This window comes from Anomaloglossus baeobatrachus, unplaced genomic scaffold (assembly GCF_048569485.1).
Source record: "Anomaloglossus baeobatrachus isolate aAnoBae1 unplaced genomic scaffold, aAnoBae1.hap1 Scaffold_4880, whole genome shotgun sequence".
In the NCBI taxonomy this organism is placed as follows: Eukaryota; Metazoa; Chordata; class Amphibia; order Anura; family Aromobatidae; genus Anomaloglossus; species Anomaloglossus baeobatrachus.
Genome location: NW_027444230.1, coordinates 1 through 26,696, shown reverse-complemented (window position 1 = coordinate 26,696; position 26,696 = coordinate 1). Strand labels below are relative to the sequence as shown.

Here is a 26,696-nt window from a genome sequence, read left to right as displayed (position 1 = left end):
ACTGCAAGGGGGAGGGGAGTTGCTTGCGCCCTAAAGGAGGAGTTATTCAGATTCATTGCAGTGGGCGGCGGCTGCAAAACGCACCATTCTTCTTGTTTTGGCTCTGCAAAGCAGCCTTTTCAAGGGTTGGCTTGGGTGACAAAATGTCTTGTGTAGGCGTGGGTTTGTCTCCCTCTCGCTCTCTCTCCCTAAGATGTGTCCGGCATAGGCCAGGGTGCCACTCGAGGCCCAAACCAATTCTGGTTATCGCTTCTCGGCCTTTTGGCTAAGATCAAGTGTAGTATCTGTTCTTATCAGTTTAATATCTGATACGTCCCCTATCTGGGGACCATATATTAAATGGATTTTTAGAACAGGGAGATGGAAAAAGAGCTTGCTCTGTCCACTCCACGCATTGACCTGGTATTGCAGTACCTCCAGGAACGGTGCACCCCTTCTTAACCCAGTTTCCAAAAGCAGAACTCAATTCACCTGATTCATATTAGCCCGATTTAATGAATTGGAAGAAAGCATACGTCTTCATATGCACCTCAATTTGGCCCATTCACTTTTCACACTTCCTCCTTTTGTTTTTTATCTTTCACACTTTTGACTTTCTTTATTCATCCAAATAGCAAACTCATCACCACTCAACCTGACCAACTCGGCTATGTCCCCGTGCTGCAGTTCTCTGTCTTATCTAGATCATTTGCAATTGAATGGAATAGATCCCTTTTGGACAAAGTGGATTCACCTGCTGCTGCAGTGACCACAGGTGTGATAACATCTAGAATTGGCATCTGGTGCGATCTCTCCGCTTCCACTCCAAAGAAAGTTACCTGTTTATTCCTATCATGCATTGGTTTTTGGGGTTTTCTTTGAGTAATGATGATCTCTTTAGTAGTCTGTTGGCGCCCTCTCCTGGAGGAATAGTTTGCTTGCTCTTGGACATTCTAAAAGAGAGGTCATGATAGACATTGAGCTTCTGAGCTCAATTGGGGACAGTCATGGGTGATGAATGTTTGCAACCTACTGCGAAGCCTCATACCGCAATATAAGGAACGTCAAATACTAAGAAAGGGCGGCCTATGAAAGAATTACTACTTTCAATAAGTACACTTAAACGGCTAATTGGGAATAGAAAAACTGTAAAAAGCCCTCTGAGAAAGCCCCCCTCTAACCTTTGATAGTAAGCTTTTCTGTAGTCTGCCTGTTGATGTATTTTCCGTTTGAACTGTGCACAACATGAAGAGACGGAACACTGGCGGCTTGTCACAATGCCCCCCGATGACATCACAATAGCGCTGCTGCCTAGAAAACAAGCTGCGCAGAAGAAGTTGTTCTTTGGGTGGGAGGGTGGGCTAGTGGAAGGAGGGGGCAATCTCTTTTTTTCCCGGGTGGTAGGGGGATGACAGGAGAAGGGAAGCGGGTGGTGAGAAAGGTACAGAGGGCAGGGTTTGGGGGCTGGGAAGGAAAGGGAAAAGATTAGGGTTTGGGGATGATGAAAGGGCTTTCTACGGGTAAGGATGGCAAAGGGTGGCAGTGACGGAAAGTCAGGCAACCTGTCCTGTCCGTCTTTTTGTATCGTGAATTGGAAAGACTGCAAGGGGGAGGGGAGTTGCTTGCGCCCTAAAGGAGGAGTTATTCAGATTCATTGCAGTGGGCGGCGGCTGCAAAACGCACCATTCTTCTTGTTTTGGCTCTGCAAAGCAGCCTTTTCAAGGGTTGGCTTGGGTGACAAAATGTCTTGTGTAGGCGTGGGTTTGTCTCCCTCTCGCTCTCTCTCCCTAAGATGTGTCCGGCATAGGCCAGGGTGCCACTCGAGGCCCAAACCAATTCTGGTTATCGCTTCTCGGCCTTTTGGCTAAGATCAAGTGTAGTATCTGTTCTTATCAGTTTAATATCTGATACGTCCCCTATCTGGGGACCATATATTAAATGGATTTTTAGAACAGGGAGATGGAAAAAGAGCTTGCTCTGTCCACTCCACGCATTGACCTGGTATTGCAGTACCTCCAGGAACGGTGCACCCCTTCTTAACCCAGTTTCCAAAAGCAGAACTCAATTCACCTGATTCATATTAGCCCGATTTAATGAATTGGAAGAAAGCATACGTCTTCATATGCACCTCAATTTGGCCCATTCACTTTTCACACTTCCTCCTTTTGTTTTTTATCTTTCACACTTTTGACTTTCTTTATTCATCCAAATAGCAAACTCATCACCACTCAACCTGACCAACTCGGCTATGTCCCCGTGCTGCAGTTCTCTGTCTTATCTAGATCATTTGCAATTGAATGGAATAGATCCCTTTTGGACAAAGTGGATTCACCTGCTGCTGCAGTGACCACAGGTGTGATAACATCTAGAATTGGCATCTGGTGCGATCTCTCCGCTTCCACTCCAAAGAAAGTTACCTGTTTATTCCTATCATGCATTGGTTTTTGGGGTTTTCTTTGAGTAATGATGATCTCTTTAGTAGTCTGTTGGCGCCCTCTCCTGGAGGAATAGTTTGCTTGCTCTTGGACATTCTAAAAGAGAGGTCATGATAGACATTGAGCTTCTGAGCTCAATTGGGGACAGTCATGGGTGATGAATGTTTGCAACCTACTGCGAAGCCTCATACCGCAATATAAGGAACGTCAAATACTAAGAAAGGGCGGCCTATGAAAGAATTACTACTTTCAATAAGTACACTTAAACGGCTAATTGGGAATAGAAAAACTGTAAAAAGCCCTCTGAGAAAGCCCCCCTCTAACCTTTGATAGTAAGCTTTTCTGTAGTCTGCCTGTTGATGTATTTTCCGTTTGAACTGTGCACAACATGAAGAGACGGAACACTGGCGGCTTGTCACAATGCCCCCCGATGACATCACAATAGCGCTGCTGCCTAGAAAACAAGCTGCGCAGAAGAAGTTGTTCTTTGGGTGGGAGGGTGGGCTAGTGGAAGGAGGGGGCAATCTCTTTTTTTCCCGGGTGGTAGGGGGATGACAGGAGAAGGGAAGCGGGTGGTGAGAAAGGTACAGAGGGCAGGGTTTGGGGGCTGGGAAGGAAAGGGAAAAGATTAGGGTTTGGGGATGATGAAAGGGCTTTCTACGGGTAAGGATGGCAAAGGGTGGCAGTGACGGAAAGTCAGGCAACCTGTCCTGTCCGTCTTTTTGTATCGTGAATTGGAAAGACTGCAAGGGGGAGGGGAGTTGCTTGCGCCCTAAAGGAGGAGTTATTCAGATTCATTGCAGTGGGCGGCGGCTGCAAAACGCACCATTCTTCTTGTTTTGGCTCTGCAAAGCAGCCTTTTCAAGGGTTGGCTTGGGTGACAAAATGTCTTGTGTAGGCGTGGGTTTGTCTCCCTCTCGCTCTCTCTCCCTAAGATGTGTCCGGCATAGGCCAGGGTGCCACTCGAGGCCCAAACCAATTCTGGTTATCGCTTCTCGGCCTTTTGGCTAAGATCAAGTGTAGTATCTGTTCTTATCAGTTTAATATCTGATACGTCCCCTATCTGGGGACCATATATTAAATGGATTTTTAGAACAGGGAGATGGAAAAAGAGCTTGCTCTGTCCACTCCACGCATTGACCTGGTATTGCAGTACCTCCAGGAACGGTGCACCCCTTCTTAACCCAGTTTCCAAAAGCAGAACTCAATTCACCTGATTCATATTAGCCCGATTTAATGAATTGGAAGAAAGCATACGTCTTCATATGCACCTCAATTTGGCCCATTCACTTTTCACACTTCCTCCTTTTGTTTTTTATCTTTCACACTTTTGACTTTCTTTATTCATCCAAATAGCAAACTCATCACCACTCAACCTGACCAACTCGGCTATGTCCCCGTGCTGCAGTTCTCTGTCTTATCTAGATCATTTGCAATTGAATGGAATAGATCCCTTTTGGACAAAGTGGATTCACCTGCTGCTGCAGTGACCACAGGTGTGATAACATCTAGAATTGGCATCTGGTGCGATCTCTCCGCTTCCACTCCAAAGAAAGTTACCTGTTTATTCCTATCATGCATTGGTTTTTGGGGTTTTCTTTGAGTAATGATGATCTCTTTAGTAGTCTGTTGGCGCCCTCTCCTGGAGGAATAGTTTGCTTGCTCTTGGACATTCTAAAAGAGAGGTCATGATAGACATTGAGCTTCTGAGCTCAATTGGGGACAGTCATGGGTGATGAATGTTTGCAACCTACTGCGAAGCCTCATACCGCAATATAAGGAACGTCAAATACTAAGAAAGGGCGGCCTATGAAAGAATTACTACTTTCAATAAGTACACTTAAACGGCTAATTGGGAATAGAAAAACTGTAAAAAGCCCTCTGAGAAAGCCCCCCTCTAACCTTTGATAGTAAGCTTTTCTGTAGTCTGCCTGTTGATGTATTTTCCGTTTGAACTGTGCACAACATGAAGAGACGGAACACTGGCGGCTTGTCACAATGCCCCCCGATGACATCACAATAGCGCTGCTGCCTAGAAAACAAGCTGCGCAGAAGAAGTTGTTCTTTGGGTGGGAGGGTGGGCTAGTGGAAGGAGGGGGCAATCTCTTTTTTTCCCGGGTGGTAGGGGGATGACAGGAGAAGGGAAGCGGGTGGTGAGAAAGGTACAGAGGGCAGGGTTTGGGGGCTGGGAAGGAAAGGGAAAAGATTAGGGTTTGGGGATGATGAAAGGGCTTTCTACGGGTAAGGATGGCAAAGGGTGGCAGTGACGGAAAGTCAGGCAACCTGTCCTGTCCGTCTTTTTGTATCGTGAATTGGAAAGACTGCAAGGGGGAGGGGAGTTGCTTGCGCCCTAAAGGAGGAGTTATTCAGATTCATTGCAGTGGGCGGCGGCTGCAAAACGCACCATTCTTCTTGTTTTGGCTCTGCAAAGCAGCCTTTTCAAGGGTTGGCTTGGGTGACAAAATGTCTTGTGTAGGCGTGGGTTTGTCTCCCTCTCGCTCTCTCTCCCTAAGATGTGTCCGGCATAGGCCAGGGTGCCACTCGAGGCCCAAACCAATTCTGGTTATCGCTTCTCGGCCTTTTGGCTAAGATCAAGTGTAGTATCTGTTCTTATCAGTTTAATATCTGATACGTCCCCTATCTGGGGACCATATATTAAATGGATTTTTAGAACAGGGAGATGGAAAAAGAGCTTGCTCTGTCCACTCCACGCATTGACCTGGTATTGCAGTACCTCCAGGAACGGTGCACCCCTTCTTAACCCAGTTTCCAAAAGCAGAACTCAATTCACCTGATTCATATTAGCCCGATTTAATGAATTGGAAGAAAGCATACGTCTTCATATGCACCTCAATTTGGCCCATTCACTTTTCACACTTCCTCCTTTTGTTTTTTATCTTTCACACTTTTGACTTTCTTTATTCATCCAAATAGCAAACTCATCACCACTCAACCTGACCAACTCGGCTATGTCCCCGTGCTGCAGTTCTCTGTCTTATCTAGATCATTTGCAATTGAATGGAATAGATCCCTTTTGGACAAAGTGGATTCACCTGCTGCTGCAGTGACCACAGGTGTGATAACATCTAGAATTGGCATCTGGTGCGATCTCTCCGCTTCCACTCCAAAGAAAGTTACCTGTTTATTCCTATCATGCATTGGTTTTTGGGGTTTTCTTTGAGTAATGATGATCTCTTTAGTAGTCTGTTGGCGCCCTCTCCTGGAGGAATAGTTTGCTTGCTCTTGGACATTCTAAAAGAGAGGTCATGATAGACATTGAGCTTCTGAGCTCAATTGGGGACAGTCATGGGTGATGAATGTTTGCAACCTACTGCGAAGCCTCATACCGCAATATAAGGAACGTCAAATACTAAGAAAGGGCGGCCTATGAAAGAATTACTACTTTCAATAAGTACACTTAAACGGCTAATTGGGAATAGAAAAACTGTAAAAAGCCCTCTGAGAAAGCCCCCCTCTAACCTTTGATAGTAAGCTTTTCTGTAGTCTGCCTGTTGATGTATTTTCCGTTTGAACTGTGCACAACATGAAGAGACGGAACACTGGCGGCTTGTCACAATGCCCCCCGATGACATCACAATAGCGCTGCTGCCTAGAAAACAAGCTGCGCAGAAGAAGTTGTTCTTTGGGTGGGAGGGTGGGCTAGTGGAAGGAGGGGGCAATCTCTTTTTTTCCCGGGTGGTAGGGGGATGACAGGAGAAGGGAAGCGGGTGGTGAGAAAGGTACAGAGGGCAGGGTTTGGGGGCTGGGAAGGAAAGGGAAAAGATTAGGGTTTGGGGATGATGAAAGGGCTTTCTACGGGTAAGGATGGCAAAGGGTGGCAGTGACGGAAAGTCAGGCAACCTGTCCTGTCCGTCTTTTTGTATCGTGAATTGGAAAGACTGCAAGGGGGAGGGGAGTTGCTTGCGCCCTAAAGGAGGAGTTATTCAGATTCATTGCAGTGGGCGGCGGCTGCAAAACGCACCATTCTTCTTGTTTTGGCTCTGCAAAGCAGCCTTTTCAAGGGTTGGCTTGGGTGACAAAATGTCTTGTGTAGGCGTGGGTTTGTCTCCCTCTCGCTCTCTCTCCCTAAGATGTGTCCGGCATAGGCCAGGGTGCCACTCGAGGCCCAAACCAATTCTGGTTATCGCTTCTCGGCCTTTTGGCTAAGATCAAGTGTAGTATCTGTTCTTATCAGTTTAATATCTGATACGTCCCCTATCTGGGGACCATATATTAAATGGATTTTTAGAACAGGGAGATGGAAAAAGAGCTTGCTCTGTCCACTCCACGCATTGACCTGGTATTGCAGTACCTCCAGGAACGGTGCACCCCTTCTTAACCCAGTTTCCAAAAGCAGAACTCAATTCACCTGATTCATATTAGCCCGATTTAATGAATTGGAAGAAAGCATACGTCTTCATATGCACCTCAATTTGGCCCATTCACTTTTCACACTTCCTCCTTTTGTTTTTTATCTTTCACACTTTTGACTTTCTTTATTCATCCAAATAGCAAACTCATCACCACTCAACCTGACCAACTCGGCTATGTCCCCGTGCTGCAGTTCTCTGTCTTATCTAGATCATTTGCAATTGAATGGAATAGATCCCTTTTGGACAAAGTGGATTCACCTGCTGCTGCAGTGACCACAGGTGTGATAACATCTAGAATTGGCATCTGGTGCGATCTCTCCGCTTCCACTCCAAAGAAAGTTACCTGTTTATTCCTATCATGCATTGGTTTTTGGGGTTTTCTTTGAGTAATGATGATCTCTTTAGTAGTCTGTTGGCGCCCTCTCCTGGAGGAATAGTTTGCTTGCTCTTGGACATTCTAAAAGAGAGGTCATGATAGACATTGAGCTTCTGAGCTCAATTGGGGACAGTCATGGGTGATGAATGTTTGCAACCTACTGCGAAGCCTCATACCGCAATATAAGGAACGTCAAATACTAAGAAAGGGCGGCCTATGAAAGAATTACTACTTTCAATAAGTACACTTAAACGGCTAATTGGGAATAGAAAAACTGTAAAAAGCCCTCTGAGAAAGCCCCCCTCTAACCTTTGATAGTAAGCTTTTCTGTAGTCTGCCTGTTGATGTATTTTCCGTTTGAACTGTGCACAACATGAAGAGACGGAACACTGGCGGCTTGTCACAATGCCCCCCGATGACATCACAATAGCGCTGCTGCCTAGAAAACAAGCTGCGCAGAAGAAGTTGTTCTTTGGGTGGGAGGGTGGGCTAGTGGAAGGAGGGGGCAATCTCTTTTTTTCCCGGGTGGTAGGGGGATGACAGGAGAAGGGAAGCGGGTGGTGAGAAAGGTACAGAGGGCAGGGTTTGGGGGCTGGGAAGGAAAGGGAAAAGATTAGGGTTTGGGGATGATGAAAGGGCTTTCTACGGGTAAGGATGGCAAAGGGTGGCAGTGACGGAAAGTCAGGCAACCTGTCCTGTCCGTCTTTTTGTATCGTGAATTGGAAAGACTGCAAGGGGGAGGGGAGTTGCTTGCGCCCTAAAGGAGGAGTTATTCAGATTCATTGCAGTGGGCGGCGGCTGCAAAACGCACCATTCTTCTTGTTTTGGCTCTGCAAAGCAGCCTTTTCAAGGGTTGGCTTGGGTGACAAAATGTCTTGTGTAGGCGTGGGTTTGTCTCCCTCTCGCTCTCTCTCCCTAAGATGTGTCCGGCATAGGCCAGGGTGCCACTCGAGGCCCAAACCAATTCTGGTTATCGCTTCTCGGCCTTTTGGCTAAGATCAAGTGTAGTATCTGTTCTTATCAGTTTAATATCTGATACGTCCCCTATCTGGGGACCATATATTAAATGGATTTTTAGAACAGGGAGATGGAAAAAGAGCTTGCTCTGTCCACTCCACGCATTGACCTGGTATTGCAGTACCTCCAGGAACGGTGCACCCCTTCTTAACCCAGTTTCCAAAAGCAGAACTCAATTCACCTGATTCATATTAGCCCGATTTAATGAATTGGAAGAAAGCATACGTCTTCATATGCACCTCAATTTGGCCCATTCACTTTTCACACTTCCTCCTTTTGTTTTTTATCTTTCACACTTTTGACTTTCTTTATTCATCCAAATAGCAAACTCATCACCACTCAACCTGACCAACTCGGCTATGTCCCCGTGCTGCAGTTCTCTGTCTTATCTAGATCATTTGCAATTGAATGGAATAGATCCCTTTTGGACAAAGTGGATTCACCTGCTGCTGCAGTGACCACAGGTGTGATAACATCTAGAATTGGCATCTGGTGCGATCTCTCCGCTTCCACTCCAAAGAAAGTTACCTGTTTATTCCTATCATGCATTGGTTTTTGGGGTTTTCTTTGAGTAATGATGATCTCTTTAGTAGTCTGTTGGCGCCCTCTCCTGGAGGAATAGTTTGCTTGCTCTTGGACATTCTAAAAGAGAGGTCATGATAGACATTGAGCTTCTGAGCTCAATTGGGGACAGTCATGGGTGATGAATGTTTGCAACCTACTGCGAAGCCTCATACCGCAATATAAGGAACGTCAAATACTAAGAAAGGGCGGCCTATGAAAGAATTACTACTTTCAATAAGTACACTTAAACGGCTAATTGGGAATAGAAAAACTGTAAAAAGCCCTCTGAGAAAGCCCCCCTCTAACCTTTGATAGTAAGCTTTTCTGTAGTCTGCCTGTTGATGTATTTTCCGTTTGAACTGTGCACAACATGAAGAGACGGAACACTGGCGGCTTGTCACAATGCCCCCCGATGACATCACAATAGCGCTGCTGCCTAGAAAACAAGCTGCGCAGAAGAAGTTGTTCTTTGGGTGGGAGGGTGGGCTAGTGGAAGGAGGGGGCAATCTCTTTTTTTCCCGGGTGGTAGGGGGATGACAGGAGAAGGGAAGCGGGTGGTGAGAAAGGTACAGAGGGCAGGGTTTGGGGGCTGGGAAGGAAAGGGAAAAGATTAGGGTTTGGGGATGATGAAAGGGCTTTCTACGGGTAAGGATGGCAAAGGGTGGCAGTGACGGAAAGTCAGGCAACCTGTCCTGTCCGTCTTTTTGTATCGTGAATTGGAAAGACTGCAAGGGGGAGGGGAGTTGCTTGCGCCCTAAAGGAGGAGTTATTCAGATTCATTGCAGTGGGCGGCGGCTGCAAAACGCACCATTCTTCTTGTTTTGGCTCTGCAAAGCAGCCTTTTCAAGGGTTGGCTTGGGTGACAAAATGTCTTGTGTAGGCGTGGGTTTGTCTCCCTCTCGCTCTCTCTCCCTAAGATGTGTCCGGCATAGGCCAGGGTGCCACTCGAGGCCCAAACCAATTCTGGTTATCGCTTCTCGGCCTTTTGGCTAAGATCAAGTGTAGTATCTGTTCTTATCAGTTTAATATCTGATACGTCCCCTATCTGGGGACCATATATTAAATGGATTTTTAGAACAGGGAGATGGAAAAAGAGCTTGCTCTGTCCACTCCACGCATTGACCTGGTATTGCAGTACCTCCAGGAACGGTGCACCCCTTCTTAACCCAGTTTCCAAAAGCAGAACTCAATTCACCTGATTCATATTAGCCCGATTTAATGAATTGGAAGAAAGCATACGTCTTCATATGCACCTCAATTTGGCCCATTCACTTTTCACACTTCCTCCTTTTGTTTTTTATCTTTCACACTTTTGACTTTCTTTATTCATCCAAATAGCAAACTCATCACCACTCAACCTGACCAACTCGGCTATGTCCCCGTGCTGCAGTTCTCTGTCTTATCTAGATCATTTGCAATTGAATGGAATAGATCCCTTTTGGACAAAGTGGATTCACCTGCTGCTGCAGTGACCACAGGTGTGATAACATCTAGAATTGGCATCTGGTGCGATCTCTCCGCTTCCACTCCAAAGAAAGTTACCTGTTTATTCCTATCATGCATTGGTTTTTGGGGTTTTCTTTGAGTAATGATGATCTCTTTAGTAGTCTGTTGGCGCCCTCTCCTGGAGGAATAGTTTGCTTGCTCTTGGACATTCTAAAAGAGAGGTCATGATAGACATTGAGCTTCTGAGCTCAATTGGGGACAGTCATGGGTGATGAATGTTTGCAACCTACTGCGAAGCCTCATACCGCAATATAAGGAACGTCAAATACTAAGAAAGGGCGGCCTATGAAAGAATTACTACTTTCAATAAGTACACTTAAACGGCTAATTGGGAATAGAAAAACTGTAAAAAGCCCTCTGAGAAAGCCCCCCTCTAACCTTTGATAGTAAGCTTTTCTGTAGTCTGCCTGTTGATGTATTTTCCGTTTGAACTGTGCACAACATGAAGAGACGGAACACTGGCGGCTTGTCACAATGCCCCCCGATGACATCACAATAGCGCTGCTGCCTAGAAAACAAGCTGCGCAGAAGAAGTTGTTCTTTGGGTGGGAGGGTGGGCTAGTGGAAGGAGGGGGCAATCTCTTTTTTTCCCGGGTGGTAGGGGGATGACAGGAGAAGGGAAGCGGGTGGTGAGAAAGGTACAGAGGGCAGGGTTTGGGGGCTGGGAAGGAAAGGGAAAAGATTAGGGTTTGGGGATGATGAAAGGGCTTTCTACGGGTAAGGATGGCAAAGGGTGGCAGTGACGGAAAGTCAGGCAACCTGTCCTGTCCGTCTTTTTGTATCGTGAATTGGAAAGACTGCAAGGGGGAGGGGAGTTGCTTGCGCCCTAAAGGAGGAGTTATTCAGATTCATTGCAGTGGGCGGCGGCTGCAAAACGCACCATTCTTCTTGTTTTGGCTCTGCAAAGCAGCCTTTTCAAGGGTTGGCTTGGGTGACAAAATGTCTTGTGTAGGCGTGGGTTTGTCTCCCTCTCGCTCTCTCTCCCTAAGATGTGTCCGGCATAGGCCAGGGTGCCACTCGAGGCCCAAACCAATTCTGGTTATCGCTTCTCGGCCTTTTGGCTAAGATCAAGTGTAGTATCTGTTCTTATCAGTTTAATATCTGATACGTCCCCTATCTGGGGACCATATATTAAATGGATTTTTAGAACAGGGAGATGGAAAAAGAGCTTGCTCTGTCCACTCCACGCATTGACCTGGTATTGCAGTACCTCCAGGAACGGTGCACCCCTTCTTAACCCAGTTTCCAAAAGCAGAACTCAATTCACCTGATTCATATTAGCCCGATTTAATGAATTGGAAGAAAGCATACGTCTTCATATGCACCTCAATTTGGCCCATTCACTTTTCACACTTCCTCCTTTTGTTTTTTATCTTTCACACTTTTGACTTTCTTTATTCATCCAAATAGCAAACTCATCACCACTCAACCTGACCAACTCGGCTATGTCCCCGTGCTGCAGTTCTCTGTCTTATCTAGATCATTTGCAATTGAATGGAATAGATCCCTTTTGGACAAAGTGGATTCACCTGCTGCTGCAGTGACCACAGGTGTGATAACATCTAGAATTGGCATCTGGTGCGATCTCTCCGCTTCCACTCCAAAGAAAGTTACCTGTTTATTCCTATCATGCATTGGTTTTTGGGGTTTTCTTTGAGTAATGATGATCTCTTTAGTAGTCTGTTGGCGCCCTCTCCTGGAGGAATAGTTTGCTTGCTCTTGGACATTCTAAAAGAGAGGTCATGATAGACATTGAGCTTCTGAGCTCAATTGGGGACAGTCATGGGTGATGAATGTTTGCAACCTACTGCGAAGCCTCATACCGCAATATAAGGAACGTCAAATACTAAGAAAGGGCGGCCTATGAAAGAATTACTACTTTCAATAAGTACACTTAAACGGCTAATTGGGAATAGAAAAACTGTAAAAAGCCCTCTGAGAAAGCCCCCCTCTAACCTTTGATAGTAAGCTTTTCTGTAGTCTGCCTGTTGATGTATTTTCCGTTTGAACTGTGCACAACATGAAGAGACGGAACACTGGCGGCTTGTCACAATGCCCCCCGATGACATCACAATAGCGCTGCTGCCTAGAAAACAAGCTGCGCAGAAGAAGTTGTTCTTTGGGTGTGGAGGGTGGGCTAGTGGAAGGAGGGGGCAATCTCTTTTTTTCCCGGGTGGTAGGGGGATGACAGGAGAAGGGAAGCGGGTGGTGAGAAAGGTACAGAGGGCAGGGTTTGGGGGCTGGGAAGGAAAGGGAAAAGATTAGGGTTTGGGGATGATGAAAGGGCTTTCTACGGGTAAGGATGGCAAAGGGTGGCAGTGACGGAAAGTCAGGCAACCTGTCCTGTCCGTCTTTTTGTATCGTGAATTGGAAAGACTGCAAGGGGGAGGGGAGTTGCTTGCGCCCTAAAGGAGGAGTTATTCAGATTCATTGCAGTGGGCGGCGGCTGCAAAACGCACCATTCTTCTTGTTTTGGCTCTGCAAAGCAGCCTTTTCAAGGGTTGGCTTGGGTGACAAAATGTCTTGTGTAGGCGTGGGTTTGTCTCCCTCTCGCTCTCTCTCCCTAAGATGTGTCCGGCATAGGCCAGGGTGCCACTCGAGGCCCAAACCAATTCTGGTTATCGCTTCTCGGCCTTTTGGCTAAGATCAAGTGTAGTATCTGTTCTTATCAGTTTAATATCTGATACGTCCCCTATCTGGGGACCATATATTAAATGGATTTTTAGAACAGGGAGATGGAAAAAGAGCTTGCTCTGTCCACTCCACGCATTGACCTGGTATTGCAGTACCTCCAGGAACGGTGCACCCCTTCTTAACCCAGTTTCCAAAAGCAGAACTCAATTCACCTGATTCATATTAGCCCGATTTAATGAATTGGAAGAAAGCATACGTCTTCATATGCACCTCAATTTGGCCCATTCACTTTTCACACTTCCTCCTTTTGTTTTTTATCTTTCACACTTTTGACTTTCTTTATTCATCCAAATAGCAAACTCATCACCACTCAACCTGACCAACTCGGCTATGTCCCCGTGCTGCAGTTCTCTGTCTTATCTAGATCATTTGCAATTGAATGGAATAGATCCCTTTTGGACAAAGTGGATTCACCTGCTGCTGCAGTGACCACAGGTGTGATAACATCTAGAATTGGCATCTGGTGCGATCTCTCCGCTTCCACTCCAAAGAAAGTTACCTGTTTATTCCTATCATGCATTGGTTTTTGGGGTTTTCTTTGAGTAATGATGATCTCTTTAGTAGTCTGTTGGCGCCCTCTCCTGGAGGAATAGTTTGCTTGCTCTTGGACATTCTAAAAGAGAGGTCATGATAGACATTGAGCTTCTGAGCTCAATTGGGGACAGTCATGGGTGATGAATGTTTGCAACCTACTGCGAAGCCTCATACCGCAATATAAGGAACGTCAAATACTAAGAAAGGGCGGCCTATGAAAGAATTACTACTTTCAATAAGTACACTTAAACGGCTAATTGGGAATAGAAAAACTGTAAAAAGCCCTCTGAGAAAGCCCCCCTCTAACCTTTGATAGTAAGCTTTTCTGTAGTCTGCCTGTTGATGTATTTTCCGTTTGAACTGTGCACAACATGAAGAGACGGAACACTGGCGGCTTGTCACAATGCCCCCCGATGACATCACAATAGCGCTGCTGCCTAGAAAACAAGCTGCGCAGAAGAAGTTGTTCTTTGGGTGGGAGGGTGGGCTAGTGGAAGGAGGGGGCAATCTCTTTTTTTCCCGGGTGGTAGGGGGATGACAGGAGAAGGGAAGCGGGTGGTGAGAAAGGTACAGAGGGCAGGGTTTGGGGGCTGGGAAGGAAAGGGAAAAGATTAGGGTTTGGGGATGATGAAAGGGCTTTCTACGGGTAAGGATGGCAAAGGGTGGCAGTGACGGAAAGTCAGGCAACCTGTCCTGTCCGTCTTTTTGTATCGTGAATTGGAAAGACTGCAAGGGGGAGGGGAGTTGCTTGCGCCCTAAAGGAGGAGTTATTCAGATTCATTGCAGTGGGCGGCGGCTGCAAAACGCACCATTCTTCTTGTTTTGGCTCTGCAAAGCAGCCTTTTCAAGGGTTGGCTTGGGTGACAAAATGTCTTGTGTAGGCGTGGGTTTGTCTCCCTCTCGCTCTCTCTCCCTAAGATGTGTCCGGCATAGGCCAGGGTGCCACTCGAGGCCCAAACCAATTCTGGTTATCGCTTCTCGGCCTTTTGGCTAAGATCAAGTGTAGTATCTGTTCTTATCAGTTTAATATCTGATACGTCCCCTATCTGGGGACCATATATTAAATGGATTTTTAGAACAGGGAGATGGAAAAAGAGCTTGCTCTGTCCACTCCACGCATTGACCTGGTATTGCAGTACCTCCAGGAACGGTGCACCCCTTCTTAACCCAGTTTCCAAAAGCAGAACTCAATTCACCTGATTCATATTAGCCCGATTTAATGAATTGGAAGAAAGCATACGTCTTCATATGCACCTCAATTTGGCCCATTCACTTTTCACACTTCCTCCTTTTGTTTTTTATCTTTCACACTTTTGACTTTCTTTATTCATCCAAATAGCAAACTCATCACCACTCAACCTGACCAACTCGGCTATGTCCCCGTGCTGCAGTTCTCTGTCTTATCTAGATCATTTGCAATTGAATGGAATAGATCCCTTTTGGACAAAGTGGATTCACCTGCTGCTGCAGTGACCACAGGTGTGATAACATCTAGAATTGGCATCTGGTGCGATCTCTCCGCTTCCACTCCAAAGAAAGTTACCTGTTTATTCCTATCATGCATTGGTTTTTGGGGTTTTCTTTGAGTAATGATGATCTCTTTAGTAGTCTGTTGGCGCCCTCTCCTGGAGGAATAGTTTGCTTGCTCTTGGACATTCTAAAAGAGAGGTCATGATAGACATTGAGCTTCTGAGCTCAATTGGGGACAGTCATGGGTGATGAATGTTTGCAACCTACTGCGAAGCCTCATACCGCAATATAAGGAACGTCAAATACTAAGAAAGGGCGGCCTATGAAAGAATTACTACTTTCAATAAGTACACTTAAACGGCTAATTGGGAATAGAAAAACTGTAAAAAGCCCTCTGAGAAAGCCCCCCTCTAACCTTTGATAGTAAGCTTTTCTGTAGTCTGCCTGTTGATGTATTTTCCGTTTGAACTGTGCACAACATGAAGAGACGGAACACTGGCGGCTTGTCACAATGCCCCCCGATGACATCACAATAGCGCTGCTGCCTAGAAAACAAGCTGCGCAGAAGAAGTTGTTCTTTGGGTGGGAGGGTGGGCTAGTGGAAGGAGGGGGCAATCTCTTTTTTTCCCGGGTGGTAGGGGGATGACAGGAGAAGGGAAGCGGGTGGTGAGAAAGGTACAGAGGGCAGGGTTTGGGGGCTGGGAAGGAAAGGGAAAAGATTAGGGTTTGGGGATGATGAAAGGGCTTTCTACGGGTAAGGATGGCAAAGGGTGGCAGTGACGGAAAGTCAGGCAACCTGTCCTGTCCGTCTTTTTGTATCGTGAATTGGAAAGACTGCAAGGGGGAGGGGAGTTGCTTGCGCCCTAAAGGAGGAGTTATTCAGATTCATTGCAGTGGGCGGCGGCTGCAAAACGCACCATTCTTCTTGTTTTGGCTCTGCAAAGCAGCCTTTTCAAGGGTTGGCTTGGGTGACAAAATGTCTTGTGTAGGCGTGGGTTTGTCTCCCTCTCGCTCTCTCTCCCTAAGATGTGTCCGGCATAGGCCAGGGTGCCACTCGAGGCCCAAACCAATTCTGGTTATCGCTTCTCGGCCTTTTGGCTAAGATCAAGTGTAGTATCTGTTCTTATCAGTTTAATATCTGATACGTCCCCTATCTGGGGACCATATATTAAATGGATTTTTAGAACAGGGAGATGGAAAAAGAGCTTGCTCTGTCCACTCCACGCATTGACCTGGTATTGCAGTACCTCCAGGAACGGTGCACCCCTTCTTAACCCAGTTTCCAAAAGCAGAACTCAATTCACCTGATTCATATTAGCCCGATTTAATGAATTGGAAGAAAGCATACGTCTTCATATGCACCTCAATTTGGCCCATTCACTTTTCACACTTCCTCCTTTTGTTTTTTATCTTTCACACTTTTGACTTTCTTTATTCATCCAAATAGCAAACTCATCACCACTCAACCTGACCAACTCGGCTATGTCCCCGTGCTGCAGTTCTCTGTCTTATCTAGATCATTTGCAATTGAATGGAATAGATCCCTTTTGGACAAAGTGGATTCACCTGCTGCTGCAGTGACCACAGGTGTGATAACATCTAGAATTGGCATCTGGTGCGATCTCTCCGCTTCCACTCCAAAGAAAGTTACCTGTTTATTCCTATCATGCATTGGTTTTTGGGGTTTTCTTTGAGTAATGATGATCTCTTTAGTAGTCTGTTGGCGCCCTCTCCTGGAGGAATAGTTTGCTTGCTCTTGGACATTCTAAAAGAGAGGTCATGATAGACATTGAGCTTCTGAGCTCAATTGGGGACAGTCATGGGTGATGAATGTTTGCAACCTACTGCGAAGCCTCATACCGCAATATAAGGAACGTCAAATACTAAGAAAGGGCGGCCTATGAAAGAATTACTACTTTCAATAAGTACACTTAAACGGCTAATTGGGAATAGAAAAACTGTAAAAAGCCCTCTGAGAAAGCCCCCCTCTAACCTTTGATAGTAAGCTTTTCTGTAGTCTGCCTGTTGATGTATTTTCCGTTTGAACTGTGCACAACATGAAGAGACGGAACACTGGCGGCTTGTCACAATGCCCCCCGATGACATCACAATAGCGCTGCTGCCTAGAAAACAAGCTGCGCAGAAGAAGTTGTTCTTTGGGTGGGAGGGTGGGCTAGTGGAAGGAGGGGGCAATCTCTTTTTTTCCCGGGTGGTAGGGGGATGACAGGAGAAGGGAAGCGGGTGGTGAGAAAGGTACAGAGGGCAGGGTTTGGGGGCTGGGAAGGAAAGGGAAAAGATTAGGGTTTGGGGATGATGAAAGGGCTTTCTACGGGTAAGGATGGCAAAGGGTGGCAGTGACGGAAAGTCAGGCAACCTGTCCTGTCCGTCTTTTTGTATCGTGAATTGGAAAGACTGCAAGGGGGAGGGGAGTTGCTTGCGCCCTAAAGGAGGAGTTATTCAGATTCATTGCAGTGGGCGGCGGCTGCAAAACGCACCATTCTTCTTGTTTTGGCTCTGCAAAGCAGCCTTTTCAAGGGTTGGCTTGGGTGACAAAATGTCTTGTGTAGGCGTGGGTTTGTCTCCCTCTCGCTCTCTCTCCCTAAGATGTGTCCGGCATAGGCCAGGGTGCCACTCGAGGCCCAAACCAATTCTGGTTATCGCTTCTCGGCCTTTTGGCTAAGATCAAGTGTAGTATCTGTTCTTATCAGTTTAATATCTGATACGTCCCCTATCTGGGGACCATATATTAAATGGATTTTTAGAACAGGGAGATGGAAAAAGAGCTTGCTCTGTCCACTCCACGCATTGACCTGGTATTGCAGTACCTCCAGGAACGGTGCACCCCTTCTTAACCCAGTTTCCAAAAGCAGAACTCAATTCACCTGATTCATATTAGCCCGATTTAATGAATTGGAAGAAAGCATACGTCTTCATATGCACCTCAATTTGGCCCATTCACTTTTCACACTTCCTCCTTTTGTTTTTTATCTTTCACACTTTTGACTTTCTTTATTCATCCAAATAGCAAACTCATCACCACTCAACCTGACCAACTCGGCTATGTCCCCGTGCTGCAGTTCTCTGTCTTATCTAGATCATTTGCAATTGAATGGAATAGATCCCTTTTGGACAAAGTGGATTCACCTGCTGCTGCAGTGACCACAGGTGTGATAACATCTAGAATTGGCATCTGGTGCGATCTCTCCGCTTCCACTCCAAAGAAAGTTACCTGTTTATTCCTATCATGCATTGGTTTTTGGGGTTTTCTTTGAGTAATGATGATCTCTTTAGTAGTCTGTTGGCGCCCTCTCCTGGAGGAATAGTTTGCTTGCTCTTGGACATTCTAAAAGAGAGGTCATGATAGACATTGAGCTTCTGAGCTCAATTGGGGACAGTCATGGGTGATGAATGTTTGCAACCTACTGCGAAGCCTCATACCGCAATATAAGGAACGTCAAATACTAAGAAAGGGCGGCCTATGAAAGAATTACTACTTTCAATAAGTACACTTAAACGGCTAATTGGGAATAGAAAAACTGTAAAAAGCCCTCTGAGAAAGCCCCCCTCTAACCTTTGATAGTAAGCTTTTCTGTAGTCTGCCTGTTGATGTATTTTCCGTTTGAACTGTGCACAACATGAAGAGACGGAACACTGGCGGCTTGTCACAATGCCCCCCGATGACATCACAATAGCGCTGCTGCCTAGAAAACAAGCTGCGCAGAAGAAGTTGTTCTTTGGGTGGGAGGGTGGGCTAGTGGAAGGAGGGGGCAATCTCTTTTTTTCCCGGGTGGTAGGGGGATGACAGGAGAAGGGAAGCGGGTGGTGAGAAAGGTACAGAGGGCAGGGTTTGGGGGCTGGGAAGGAAAGGGAAAAGATTAGGGTTTGGGGATGATGAAAGGGCTTTCTACGGGTAAGGATGGCAAAGGGTGGCAGTGACGGAAAGTCAGGCAACCTGTCCTGTCCGTCTTTTTGTATCGTGAATTGGAAAGACTGCAAGGGGGAGGGGAGTTGCTTGCGCCCTAAAGGAGGAGTTATTCAGATTCATTGCAGTGGGCGGCGGCTGCAAAACGCACCATTCTTCTTGTTTTGGCTCTGCAAAGCAGCCTTTTCAAGGGTTGGCTTGGGTGACAAAATGTCTTGTGTAGGCGTGGGTTTGTCTCCCTCTCGCTCTCTCTCCCTAAGATGTGTCCGGCATAGGCCAGGGTGCCACTCGAGGCCCAAACCAATTCTGGTTATCGCTTCTCGGCCTTTTGGCTAAGATCAAGTGTAGTATCTGTTCTTATCAGTTTAATATCTGATACGTCCCCTATCTGGGGACCATATATTAAATGGATTTTTAGAACAGGGAGATGGAAAAAGAGCTTGCTCTGTCCACTCCACGCATTGACCTGGTATTGCAGTACCTCCAGGAACGGTGCACCCCTTCTTAACCCAGTTTCCAAAAGCAGAACTCAATTCACCTGATTCATATTAGCCCGATTTAATGAATTGGAAGAAAGCATACGTCTTCATATGCACCTCAATTTGGCCCATTCACTTTTCACACTTCCTCCTTTTGTTTTTTATCTTTCACACTTTTGACTTTCTTTATTCATCCAAATAGCAAACTCATCACCACTCAACCTGACCAACTCGGCTATGTCCCCGTGCTGCAGTTCTCTGTCTTATCTAGATCATTTGCAATTGAATGGAATAGATCCCTTTTGGACAAAGTGGATTCACCTGCTGCTGCAGTGACCACAGGTGTGATAACATCTAGAATTGGCATCTGGTGCGATCTCTCCGCTTCCACTCCAAAGAAAGTTACCTGTTTATTCCTATCATGCATTGGTTTTTGGGGTTTTCTTTGAGTAATGATGATCTCTTTAGTAGTCTGTTGGCGCCCTCTCCTGGAGGAATAGTTTGCTTGCTCTTGGACATTCTAAAAGAGAGGTCATGATAGACATTGAGCTTCTGAGCTCAATTGGGGACAGTCATGGGTGATGAATGTTTGCAACCTACTGCGAAGCCTCATACCGCAATATAAGGAACGTCAAATACTAAGAAAGGGCGGCCTATGAAAGAATTACTACTTTCAATAAGTACACTTAAACGGCTAATTGGGAATAGAAAAACTGTAAAAAGCCCTCTGAGAAAGCCCCCCTCTAACCTTTGATAGTAAGCTTTTCTGTAGTCTGCCTGTTGATGTATTTTCCGTTTGAACTGTGCACAACATGAAGAGACGGAACACTGGCGGCTTGTCACAATGCCCCCCGATGACATCACAATAGCGCTGCTGCCTAGAAAACAAGCTGCGCAGAAGAAGTTGTTCTTTGGGTGGGAGGGTGGGCTAGTGGAAGGAGGGGGCAATCTCTTTTTTTCCCGGGTGGTAGGGGGATGACAGGAGAAGGGAAGCGGGTGGTGAGAAAGGTACAGAGGGCAGGGTTTGGGGGCTGGGAAGGAAAGGGAAAAGATTAGGGTTTGGGGATGATGAAAGGGCTTTCTACGGGTAAGGATGGCAAAGGGTGGCAGTGACGGAAAGTCAGGCAACCTGTCCTGTCCGTCTTTTTGTATCGTGAATTGGAAAGACTGCAAGGGGGAGGGGAGTTGCTTGCGCCCTAAAGGAGGAGTTATTCAGATTCATTGCAGTGGGCGGCGGCTGCAAAACGCACCATTCTTCTTGTTTTGGCTCTGCAAAGCAGCCTTTTCAAGGGTTGGCTTGGGTGACAAAATGTCTTGTGTAGGCGTGGGTTTGTCTCCCTCTCGCTCTCTCTCCCTAAGATGTGTCCGGCATAGGCCAGGGTGCCACTCGAGGCCCAAACCAATTCTGGTTATCGCTTCTCGGCCTTTTGGCTAAGATCAAGTGTAGTATCTGTTCTTATCAGTTTAATATCTGATACGTCCCCTATCTGGGGACCATATATTAAATGGATTTTTAGAACAGGGAGATGGAAAAAGAGCTTGCTCTGTCCACTCCACGCATTGACCTGGTATTGCAGTACCTCCAGGAACGGTGCACCCCTTCTTAACCCAGTTTCCAAAAGCAGAACTCAATTCACCTGATTCATATTAGCCCGATTTAATGAATTGGAAGAAAGCATACGTCTTCATATGCACCTCAATTTGGCCCATTCACTTTTCACACTTCCTCCTTTTGTTTTTTATCTTTCACACTTTTGACTTTCTTTATTCATCCAAATAGCAAACTCATCACCACTCAACCTGACCAACTCGGCTATGTCCCCGTGCTGCAGTTCTCTGTCTTATCTAGATCATTTGCAATTGAATGGAATAGATCCCTTTTGGACAAAGTGGATTCACCTGCTGCTGCAGTGACCACAGGTGTGATAACATCTAGAATTGGCATCTGGTGCGATCTCTCCGCTTCCACTCCAAAGAAAGTTACCTGTTTATTCCTATCATGCATTGGTTTTTGGGGTTTTCTTTGAGTAATGATGATCTCTTTAGTAGTCTGTTGGCGCCCTCTCCTGGAGGAATAGTTTGCTTGCTCTTGGACATTCTAAAAGAGAGGTCATGATAGACATTGAGCTTCTGAGCTCAATTGGGGACAGTCATGGGTGATGAATGTTTGCAACCTACTGCGAAGCCTCATACCGCAATATAAGGAACGTCAAATACTAAGAAAGGGCGGCCTATGAAAGAATTACTACTTTCAATAAGTACACTTAAACGGCTAATTGGGAATAGAAAAACTGTAAAAAGCCCTCTGAGAAAGCCCCCCTCTAACCTTTGATAGTAAGCTTTTCTGTAGTCTGCCTGTTGATGTATTTTCCGTTTGAACTGTGCACAACATGAAGAGACGGAACACTGGCGGCTTGTCACAATGCCCCCCGATGACATCACAATAGCGCTGCTGCCTAGAAAACAAGCTGCGCAGAAGAAGTTGTTCTTTGGGTGGGAGGGTGGGCTAGTGGAAGGAGGGGGCAATCTCTTTTTTTCCCGGGTGGTAGGGGGATGACAGGAGAAGGGAAGCGGGTGGTGAGAAAGGTACAGAGGGCAGGGTTTGGGGGCTGGGAAGGAAAGGGAAAAGATTAGGGTTTGGGGATGATGAAAGGGCTTTCTACGGGTAAGGATGGCAAAGGGTGGCAGTGACGGAAAGTCAGGCAACCTGTCCTGTCCGTCTTTTTGTATCGTGAATTGGAAAGACTGCAAGGGGGAGGGGAGTTGCTTGCGCCCTAAAGGAGGAGTTATTCAGATTCATTGCAGTGGGCGGCGGCTGCAAAACGCACCATTCTTCTTGTTTTGGCTCTGCAAAGCAGCCTTTTCAAGGGTTGGCTTGGGTGACAAAATGTCTTGTGTAGGCGTGGGTTTGTCTCCCTCTCGCTCTCTCTCCCTAAGATGTGTCCGGCATAGGCCAGGGTGCCACTCGAGGCCCAAACCAATTCTGGTTATCGCTTCTCGGCCTTTTGGCTAAGATCAAGTGTAGTATCTGTTCTTATCAGTTTAATATCTGATACGTCCCCTATCTGGGGACCATATATTAAATGGATTTTTAGAACAGGGAGATGGAAAAAGAGCTTGCTCTGTCCACTCCACGCATTGACCTGGTATTGCAGTACCTCCAGGAACGGTGCACCCCTTCTTAACCCAGTTTCCAAAAGCAGAACTCAATTCACCTGATTCATATTAGCCCGATTTAATGAATTGGAAGAAAGCATACGTCTTCATATGCACCTCAATTTGGCCCATTCACTTTTCACACTTCCTCCTTTTGTTTTTTATCTTTCACACTTTTGACTTTCTTTATTCATCCAAATAGCAAACTCATCACCACTCAACCTGACCAACTCGGCTATGTCCCCGTGCTGCAGTTCTCTGTCTTATCTAGATCATTTGCAATTGAATGGAATAGATCCCTTTTGGACAAAGTGGATTCACCTGCTGCTGCAGTGACCACAGGTGTGATAACATCTAGAATTGGCATCTGGTGCGATCTCTCCGCTTCCACTCCAAAGAAAGTTACCTGTTTATTCCTATCATGCATTGGTTTTTGGGGTTTTCTTTGAGTAATGATGATCTCTTTAGTAGTCTGTTGGCGCCCTCTCCTGGAGGAATAGTTTGCTTGCTCTTGGACATTCTAAAAGAGAGGTCATGATAGACATTGAGCTTCTGAGCTCAATTGGGGACAGTCATGGGTGATGAATGTTTGCAACCTACTGCGAAGCCTCATACCGCAATATAAGGAACGTCAAATACTAAGAAAGGGCGGCCTATGAAAGAATTACTACTTTCAATAAGTACACTTAAACGGCTAATTGGGAATAGAAAAACTGTAAAAAGCCCTCTGAGAAAGCCCCCCTCTAACCTTTGATAGTAAGCTTTTCTGTAGTCTGCCTGTTGATGTATTTTCCGTTTGAACTGTGCACAACATGAAGAGACGGAACACTGGCGGCTTGTCACAATGCCCCCCGATGACATCACAATAGCGCTGCTGCCTAGAAAACAAGCTGCGCAGAAGAAGTTGTTCTTTGGGTGGGAGGGTGGGCTAGTGGAAGGAGGGGGCAATCTCTTTTTTTCCCGGGTGGTAGGGGGATGACAGGAGAAGGGAAGCGGGTGGTGAGAAAGGTACAGAGGGCAGGGTTTGGGGGCTGGGAAGGAAAGGGAAAAGATTAGGGTTTGGGGATGATGAAAGGGCTTTCTACGGGTAAGGATGGCAAAGGGTGGCAGTGACGGAAAGTCAGGCAACCTGTCCTGTCCGTCTTTTTGTATCGTGAATTGGAAAGACTGCAAGGGGGAGGGGAGTTGCTTGCGCCCTAAAGGAGGAGTTATTCAGATTCATTGCAGTGGGCGGCGGCTGCAAAACGCACCATTCTTCTTGTTTTGGCTCTGCAAAGCAGCCTTTTCAAGGGTTGGCTTGGGTGACAAAATGTCTTGTGTAGGCGTGGGTTTGTCTCCCTCTCGCTCTCTCTCCCTAAGATGTGTCCGGCATAGGCCAGGGTGCCACTCGAGGCCCAAACCAATTCTGGTTATCGCTTCTCGGCCTTTTGGCTAAGATCAAGTGTAGTATCTGTTCTTATCAGTTTAATATCTGATACGTCCCCTATCTGGGGACCATATATTAAATGGATTTTTAGAACAGGGAGATGGAAAAAGAGCTTGCTCTGTCCACTCCACGCATTGACCTGGTATTGCAGTACCTCCAGGAACGGTGCACCCCTTCTTAACCCAGTTTCCAAAAGCAGAACTCAATTCACCTGATTCATATTAGCCCGATTTAATGAATTGGAAGAAAGCATACGTCTTCATATGCACCTCAATTTGGCCCATTCACTTTTCACACTTCCTCCTTTTGTTTTTTATCTTTCACACTTTTGACTTTCTTTATTCATCCAAATAGCAAACTCATCACCACTCAACCTGACCAACTCGGCTATGTCCCCGTGCTGCAGTTCTCTGTCTTATCTAGATCATTTGCAATTGAATGGAATAGATCCCTTTTGGACAAAGTGGATTCACCTGCTGCTGCAGTGACCACAGGTGTGATAACATCTAGAATTGGCATCTGGTGCGATCTCTCCGCTTCCACTCCAAAGAAAGTTACCTGTTTATTCCTATCATGCATTGGTTTTTGGGGTTTTCTTTGAGTAATGATGATCTCTTTAGTAGTCTGTTGGCGCCCTCTCCTGGAGGAATAGTTTGCTTGCTCTTGGACATTCTAAAAGAGAGGTCATGATAGACATTGAGCTTCTGAGCTCAATTGGGGACAGTCATGGGTGATGAATGTTTGCAACCTACTGCGAAGCCTCATACCGCAATATAAGGAACGTCAAATACTAAGAAAGGGCGGCCTATGAAAGAATTACTACTTTCAATAAGTACACTTAAACGGCTAATTGGGAATAGAAAAACTGTAAAAAGCCCTCTGAGAAAGCCCCCCTCTAACCTTTGATAGTAAGCTTTTCTGTAGTCTGCCTGTTGATGTATTTTCCGTTTGAACTGTGCACAACATGAAGAGACGGAACACTGGCGGCTTGTCACAATGCCCCCCGATGACATCACAATAGCGCTGCTGCCTAGAAAACAAGCTGCGCAGAAGAAGTTGTTCTTTGGGTGGGAGGGTGGGCTAGTGGAAGGAGGGGGCAATCTCTTTTTTTCCCGGGTGGTAGGGGGATGACAGGAGAAGGGAAGCGGGTGGTGAGAAAGGTACAGAGGGCAGGGTTTGGGGGCTGGGAAGGAAAGGGAAAAGATTAGGGTTTGGGGATGATGAAAGGGCTTTCTACGGGTAAGGATGGCAAAGGGTGGCAGTGACGGAAAGTCAGGCAACCTGTCCTGTCCGTCTTTTTGTATCGTGAATTGGAAAGACTGCAAGGGGGAGGGGAGTTGCTTGCGCCCTAAAGGAGGAGTTATTCAGATTCATTGCAGTGGGCGGCGGCTGCAAAACGCACCATTCTTCTTGTTTTGGCTCTGCAAAGCAGCCTTTTCAAGGGTTGGCTTGGGTGACAAAATGTCTTGTGTAGGCGTGGGTTTGTCTCCCTCTCGCTCTCTCTCCCTAAGATGTGTCCGGCATAGGCCAGGGTGCCACTCGAGGCCCAAACCAATTCTGGTTATCGCTTCTCGGCCTTTTGGCTAAGATCAAGTGTAGTATCTGTTCTTATCAGTTTAATATCTGATACGTCCCCTATCTGGGGACCATATATTAAATGGATTTTTAGAACAGGGAGATGGAAAAAGAGCTTGCTCTGTCCACTCCACGCATTGACCTGGTATTGCAGTACCTCCAGGAACGGTGCACCCCTTCTTAACCCAGTTTCCAAAAGCAGAACTCAATTCACCTGATTCATATTAGCCCGATTTAATGAATTGGAAGAAAGCATACGTCTTCATATGCACCTCAATTTGGCCCATTCACTTTTCACACTTCCTCCTTTTGTTTTTTATCTTTCACACTTTTGACTTTCTTTATTCATCCAAATAGCAAACTCATCACCACTCAACCTGACCAACTCGGCTATGTCCCCGTGCTGCAGTTCTCTGTCTTATCTAGATCATTTGCAATTGAATGGAATAGATCCCTTTTGGACAAAGTGGATTCACCTGCTGCTGCAGTGACCACAGGTGTGATAACATCTAGAATTGGCATCTGGTGCGATCTCTCCGCTTCCACTCCAAAGAAAGTTACCTGTTTATTCCTATCATGCATTGGTTTTTGGGGTTTTCTTTGAGTAATGATGATCTCTTTAGTAGTCTGTTGGCGCCCTCTCCTGGAGGAATAGTTTGCTTGCTCTTGGACATTCTAAAAGAGAGGTCATGATAGACATTGAGCTTCTGAGCTCAATTGGGGACAGTCATGGGTGATGAATGTTTGCAACCTACTGCGAAGCCTCATACCGCAATATAAGGAACGTCAAATACTAAGAAAGGGCGGCCTATGAAAGAATTACTACTTTCAATAAGTACACTTAAACGGCTAATTGGGAATAGAAAAACTGTAAAAAGCCCTCTGAGAAAGCCCCCCTCTAACCTTTGATAGTAAGCTTTTCTGTAGTCTGCCTGTTGATGTATTTTCCGTTTGAACTGTGCACAACATGAAGAGACGGAACACTGGCGGCTTGTCACAATGCCCCCCGATGACATCACAATAGCGCTGCTGCCTAGAAAACAAGCTGCGCAGAAGAAGTTGTTCTTTGGGTGGGAGGGTGGGCTAGTGGAAGGAGGGGGCAATCTCTTTTTTTCCCGGGTGGTAGGGGGATGACAGGAGAAGGGAAGCGGGTGGTGAGAAAGGTACAGAGGGCAGGGTTTGGGGGCTGG

At 46.3% G+C, this 26,696-nt stretch overlaps 17 non-coding genes across 17 annotated transcripts; all 17 read left to right on the top strand.

Annotated features, from left to right (window-relative positions):
* The first annotated feature begins 245 nt into the window (after positions 1-245).
* LOC142281909 (U2 spliceosomal RNA) lies at positions 246-436 on the top strand. Its single transcript, XR_012743913.1, has one exon. It is a non-coding gene; the product is annotated as a U2 spliceosomal RNA (small nuclear RNA).
* A 1,387-nt stretch (positions 437-1,823) lies between these two features.
* On the top strand, positions 1,824-2,014 carry LOC142281908 (U2 spliceosomal RNA). Its single transcript, XR_012743912.1, has one exon. It is a non-coding gene; the product is annotated as a U2 spliceosomal RNA (small nuclear RNA).
* Positions 2,015-3,401: 1,387 nt separating this feature from the next.
* Positions 3,402-3,592, top strand: LOC142281905 (U2 spliceosomal RNA). Its single transcript, XR_012743910.1, has one exon. It is a non-coding gene; the product is annotated as a U2 spliceosomal RNA (small nuclear RNA).
* A 1,387-nt stretch (positions 3,593-4,979) lies between these two features.
* LOC142281904 (U2 spliceosomal RNA) lies at positions 4,980-5,170 on the top strand. Its single transcript, XR_012743909.1, has one exon. It is a non-coding gene; the product is annotated as a U2 spliceosomal RNA (small nuclear RNA).
* A 1,387-nt stretch (positions 5,171-6,557) lies between these two features.
* On the top strand, positions 6,558-6,748 carry LOC142281903 (U2 spliceosomal RNA). Its single transcript, XR_012743908.1, has one exon. It is a non-coding gene; the product is annotated as a U2 spliceosomal RNA (small nuclear RNA).
* A 1,387-nt stretch (positions 6,749-8,135) lies between these two features.
* Positions 8,136-8,326, top strand: LOC142281902 (U2 spliceosomal RNA). The gene has a single exon (XR_012743907.1). It is a non-coding gene; the product is annotated as a U2 spliceosomal RNA (small nuclear RNA).
* Positions 8,327-9,713: 1,387 nt separating this feature from the next.
* Positions 9,714-9,904, top strand: LOC142281901 (U2 spliceosomal RNA). The gene has a single exon (XR_012743906.1). It is a non-coding gene; the product is annotated as a U2 spliceosomal RNA (small nuclear RNA).
* Positions 9,905-11,291: 1,387 nt separating this feature from the next.
* On the top strand, positions 11,292-11,482 carry LOC142281900 (U2 spliceosomal RNA). Its single transcript, XR_012743905.1, has one exon. It is a non-coding gene; the product is annotated as a U2 spliceosomal RNA (small nuclear RNA).
* Positions 11,483-12,870: 1,388 nt separating this feature from the next.
* On the top strand, positions 12,871-13,061 carry LOC142281899 (U2 spliceosomal RNA). The gene has a single exon (XR_012743904.1). It is a non-coding gene; the product is annotated as a U2 spliceosomal RNA (small nuclear RNA).
* Positions 13,062-14,448: 1,387 nt separating this feature from the next.
* Positions 14,449-14,639, top strand: LOC142281898 (U2 spliceosomal RNA). Its single transcript, XR_012743903.1, has one exon. It is a non-coding gene; the product is annotated as a U2 spliceosomal RNA (small nuclear RNA).
* A 1,387-nt stretch (positions 14,640-16,026) lies between these two features.
* Positions 16,027-16,217, top strand: LOC142281897 (U2 spliceosomal RNA). Its single transcript, XR_012743902.1, has one exon. It is a non-coding gene; the product is annotated as a U2 spliceosomal RNA (small nuclear RNA).
* A 1,387-nt stretch (positions 16,218-17,604) lies between these two features.
* LOC142281896 (U2 spliceosomal RNA) lies at positions 17,605-17,795 on the top strand. The gene has a single exon (XR_012743901.1). It is a non-coding gene; the product is annotated as a U2 spliceosomal RNA (small nuclear RNA).
* A 1,387-nt stretch (positions 17,796-19,182) lies between these two features.
* On the top strand, positions 19,183-19,373 carry LOC142281912 (U2 spliceosomal RNA). The gene has a single exon (XR_012743916.1). It is a non-coding gene; the product is annotated as a U2 spliceosomal RNA (small nuclear RNA).
* A 1,387-nt stretch (positions 19,374-20,760) lies between these two features.
* On the top strand, positions 20,761-20,951 carry LOC142281911 (U2 spliceosomal RNA). Its single transcript, XR_012743915.1, has one exon. It is a non-coding gene; the product is annotated as a U2 spliceosomal RNA (small nuclear RNA).
* Positions 20,952-22,338: 1,387 nt separating this feature from the next.
* LOC142281910 (U2 spliceosomal RNA) lies at positions 22,339-22,529 on the top strand. Its single transcript, XR_012743914.1, has one exon. It is a non-coding gene; the product is annotated as a U2 spliceosomal RNA (small nuclear RNA).
* A 1,387-nt stretch (positions 22,530-23,916) lies between these two features.
* Positions 23,917-24,107, top strand: LOC142281907 (U2 spliceosomal RNA). The gene has a single exon (XR_012743911.1). It is a non-coding gene; the product is annotated as a U2 spliceosomal RNA (small nuclear RNA).
* A 1,387-nt stretch (positions 24,108-25,494) lies between these two features.
* LOC142281895 (U2 spliceosomal RNA) lies at positions 25,495-25,685 on the top strand. The gene has a single exon (XR_012743900.1). It is a non-coding gene; the product is annotated as a U2 spliceosomal RNA (small nuclear RNA).
* The last annotated feature ends 1,011 nt before the right edge of the window (positions 25,686-26,696 follow it).